The sequence below is a fragment of the Triticum aestivum genome, chromosome 1B, assembly GCF_018294505.1.
Source record: "Triticum aestivum cultivar Chinese Spring chromosome 1B, IWGSC CS RefSeq v2.1, whole genome shotgun sequence".
In the NCBI taxonomy this organism is placed as follows: domain Eukaryota; kingdom Viridiplantae; phylum Streptophyta; class Magnoliopsida; order Poales; family Poaceae; genus Triticum; species Triticum aestivum.
In genome coordinates, this window is record NC_057795.1 from 670,466,892 (window position 1) to 670,471,985 (window position 5,094).

Consider the following 5,094-nt stretch of genomic DNA (forward strand, 5'->3'; position numbering starts at 1 on the left):
CCTCGCCCCTGGCGGCCACCATGGGCGCCGCCCCTCCCCGAGCCCACACACACACACACACAAGCATGCATGAACACACACACACACACACACACACACGTACATATGTATTTTGTATGTTTAATTAGTTTAGATTGTTTAGTGTTTAATTAGTATATACGTATTTTGTATGTTTAATTAGTTTAGATTATTTAGATTATTATTTTTTCACTATTATATATGTATGAATGCGTGTTAGATGGATATAATTAGTGTTTAATTAGTATGGAAATTTTTTATATAATGTTGTTTTTCAGTTTTTTAATGGATGTATAGAAGTTGTGTTTTCTGTTTTTAGTGTTAGATGCTTAATTAGTATGAAATAGTATATAGATTTTTGAAATAGTAGAAATGTTAGAAATTTTAGTTATCAAAATCCAATCATTAAAAAATATTACTTTTTGCGGGCATATAGCTAGTATTTGTTCTCGACGATGCCCGGCCCGCATCCTCGCCGTCGACCCGTCCGCGACGACGTCCAGCCGACCCATGTCCGGGACTGGGCTCCGCCGGGCTGGCACTGGGAGGTGCTGCCTGGAGGGGGCACGCCGCTTGATGAGGAACCCGGCCCCGGGTCCCGTCGTCGACCCTGATCTCGTTTGGTGGCGTTCGCGTGGGCCAGTTTCGGTGCGGAGGGACCCGGCCCCGCCGGAGGTGGTACGTCGCCGTGTCAGGGAGGAGGACGAGCACGTCCATCGCTACATGGTTGCGTTAGAGGGCGGCAGGTTCTCCAATACCTGGCAGTATCTTCGGGGATCTCACTTCAGCTATGATCCTGTGAGGGTTCCTTCTCTTTGGGTGTCCACCGCGCGCGCCGCAAGAACCGCGAGTGTCCTAGATTCTTCTGTAGTATTCGATCTTTAATTAGCTAGCCAGTGATGTACTATTCAATATTATATATTATTCGAGACGATGTATTCGAGATTATATCTATTATTCTAGACGAAGTATTCGAGATTATATCTATTATTCGAGACGATGTAATTTGAATACTAAATTGTTTTATATTTCTTTTGAATTAGTTAAATAAAAGCTATGGCAGACAATACCGACAGAGAGGGAGAACAGACCATGTTCGATATGATACGCGGGCCAGATGATGATCAGAATGAAGAAGATTATGACGGCTCCGAATTTCTAAACAACACCGGAGAGGGTGATATGATATTCGATCGCGACGACCGAATTGATGAAGTCATGAACTACGATTATGACGATGACGAAGAACATGTTGATCCTGAAACAACAAAAACCGGCGAGGTATATATATTTATATAAGCAGATATCTGGTGATCATCACATGTTTTAAATGACTTGAAGATATATTAACGAATCGATCTTTGTTCTTTTAGCCATCCGGATCGAGCAAATCTTCAGGCAAAAGGACGAAACGAGGCCCGAACAAAAAGTTGAAGGAGGGCTTAAAGTACAATATCGAGGCAGTCAGACCTAATGGCGAACCATTAGCGCCTAAGAAGATTGTGGACAAGTTCATTCGTCAGTGCGGAGTTCTTGTGAAGGACCAACTCCCGATCTCCCTTCAAGAATGGAGAGAGCCAGCAAAAGACAAAAGACAAAAAGGCAAAGAGGACGCTGCTCCACGTCCAGATGTTACTTTTGTCGACAAGAATCAAAAAGATCTGCTTTGGGATACTCTCATGAAACATTTCACCCTACCAGATTATTTCACAGAAGCAGATGTGCAGAAAGTCAAGGACGCTGCTCTTAGGAAGATGGCGGTTGCATTCAAGAACCACAAGAATCGTGAATGGGACAAGTACATCAAGGGAGGAAGGAAGACTCCAGTATTCAAGGGAACACTAGAGAACCAACGTGCTCATTGTGACGATTTCGTGAAATTCAAGGATTCGGAATTAGCTAAGGAACGGTCGAGAATAAACAAGAAGAATGCCGAAAAAAAGGATAAGTTCCATAAGCTGGGGCCAGGTGGCTATGCGGTGGCAATGCCTAAGTGGGATAAGTCTGAGAAAGAGATGGAGGATGCAGGTGCCACTCCGGTTACTAAGAGCTGGCCCCCCAGGGTCAGAACTTGGTTCTATGCGCATGGGGGGAGTTGGACCCGAAGACAGGCAATGTTTCGACGAGGGCAAGTCTGAAGGGAGCCGACGATGCGATATTTGTTGCAATAGAAGAGGCACGATCGGGGGTGTTCCAGCCCAACAGAGAGAACGACGAGCTTACGCGTGCCCTGGGAAATCCTGAACACCCGAGAAGAACACTAGGCAAGGGCGCTATTCCGTAGTATGAGGGGTTTTCAGACTGGAACACCGACTACAGAACCCGTGCGAGAAAGAAGATTGCGGAGGAGAAGAAGAGGAAGATGGAGGAGGAGCAGAGGAAGCGGGACTATGAACGCCTTCAAGGCCTAGAAGCAAGTCAAGCGGAATTGGTAGTCAAATTCCAGCGGCAGCAGGAGCAGATCGACTCACTTACCCAGCAAAGGGGGTCTCAGCAGCTGCAGCAGCTAGCGAATGATCCAGCATTGGATAGCACCGCCCCATCCATGCCGAGAAGCAGCGTGGGTTCCGCCCCGGACGACGCAATGCTGGGTAGATACCCCGTGGATGACATCACGGAGAACACTAGCTGCGAGCTACACGTCAAAATGAAGAACATATCCATGAAGGTGGCGGACGCCGTTGCTTTTACAAATCCCCCCGAGGCAACCTTCCATTGCAACCCGATTCCAGCGGGCTATGCTCGTGTCTTGGTTGATGAGGTGGTCGACCCATATTCGGAGCTAGAGCTTGACTATCCTGGAGGTGACGACGAGCGCTTTCTCGGAGACGCCAAACATCGTATCATCCTATGGAAAAAGGATTGCATCATCTTTCGAAGGCCACCGACACCGCGTCAGCCGACTCCTCGTCGAAGTCCGCCACCGAGTCAGCAGTCTCCCGCTCCTGCAAGTCCACCAAGTCCGGCAAAGTGTCAGGCCACTCCTCCTTCAAGTCCGGCAAAGTGTCAGGCCACTCCTCCTCCTCCAAGTCCGCCACAGCGTCAGACATCCACTCCTCCTCCAAGTCTGGCACAACCTCAGGCCACTCCTCCTCCAAGTCCGGCACAGCTTCAGGCGGCCACTCCTCCTCGTCCAACTCAGCCCCGTCAGCCGTCTCCGCCGCCTCAGCAATCACAGAAGAGACACCCCGCAGCTATGGTGCATAGCGGTACGAGTCGAGGTAGTACAGGAAGTACAGGCGGAGGCAAGCGATATAAATATGGTCCAAGCCTCATGCCTCTTCCGCAGAGGGCTTATGACAGGTCCGAGGAGGAAATCGCAGCCATATCAAAGTCCGAGGTGGAAGCCCATTTTGCACCGAAACCGCCAACGCCGCCAAGGGAGAAAGTGCCTGAGGAAACGATTGACCACTTCATTCGTATGGCTCAATCACCAGCTCCCAAGCCTGTTGACACAGACTATGAGCGCCACATCAGGAAGTTAAATCGAGAACGTCTACGTAAGGAGGCGAGCTCGGGATCGAGCAAACAAGAAGCAGCTGTCAAAAATGCGGGAAAACCATTCCCCAGCTGGGAGAACAGGCGGCGCAATCGATCCCCTCGCTTGTTGTGCCAACAACACGTGACAGTATGCGCGCCCAATATTATTATGGGCAAACAGTTTACGTTCCTGAGGTGGGCAATGTGGTAATAATGGAGGAGCATATAATGCAGGCTGAAGTTCTCAAAATCACTGTTGAACAACTCCTCGAGATCGAGCCCATGCCTGTGCTTAGAGAGGATGAAATAAAACGGAAATATGTCCGGGGCCAACCTTTGGTCGAGCCAGACAAGGTCAAGAACCTCTCAACGAGAATGTATGAATTGCATCAATGGTACATGAACATTACCAAGATTTCCGATCGATTGTCCCTCATGGTGAATGTCAAGGAGGAGCATTACTACCATGAGAAAGCTGTGTCCGTTGAGTATTCTGAACTGTTTCAGTTATACAATCAAGACGCACTCGACAAATCTATCGTCAGTTGCTATTGTCTGTAAGTGATTTTTTCCTGTAATTTAAGTCTCAAGCTAGCTGTAGTGATCCTTTTGATCAATCATTACCTGTAATTATCCTCACTATATTCTTTTCTGTGGTATTATATGCAGGATGAAGATGTATGAAATGAGAAAAGGTGGACGCTATGGCATTGGGTTCATTGACCCAAACACCGTTAATGAATACACATCGAAAATAGATGAACGTCATCAAAAGGCCGTAGAGGACAGCATGCTAGAGTTCTTGAAGCGCCTCAAATACAATGAAGATATACTACTTCCTTACAACTTCCAGTGAGTCACACTGTCTTGTACTACAAATTCTCTGTTTTTGCCTACTAGCTAGCTACATGTTTTTGCTTACATATGTCCGCTTAATTAAGACATGCAAACGTGTGTGCATGCAGATTTCACTGGGTCTTGTGTATCATTAAAGTTGACGCCGGAACAGTTGAAATACTGGACTCACTACTCAAAGAAAAAACTGACTATAACATCTTGTTTGGGATAGTCAACAGGTAATTTCAATCATTATTAATTATATATCTCAGCCTATTTAGTTCGTCATTTCATGATATGAACTATTTAATAACCCCTTTATTCATTTTCTTTGTCGGCGGGCAGAGCTTGGGCAAGGTTCATCAGGGTCACGGAAGGCGAATGGAAAGAAAAGCTTAAATGGGGAAGACCCAAGGTAAGTAATTAAGTAGTACTAGCTAGCTAGCTAGCTGCCATCTCTTTAATTATCATGCTTGATTAATTATTATCTGATCAAATTCCATTCTCGTAAAGGCCCTGAAGCAGGCGCAGGGGACTGATCTGTGTGCATTCTGCGTTTGCGAGAACATTCGCATGATGGCGTCCGAAATGAGCAGATCTCAAAGACAGGAATGGGTACGCTTGTCAAAACACTATTCATAATTTTTACACCATTATCGATATCTAGTCACACAACTAATACACATGCATATTGATCTCCTTCTTAACAGTTCAGAGAGGTGCGGGCGAAGCTCCTAGAAACGGAGCGCGTAGAAGCAC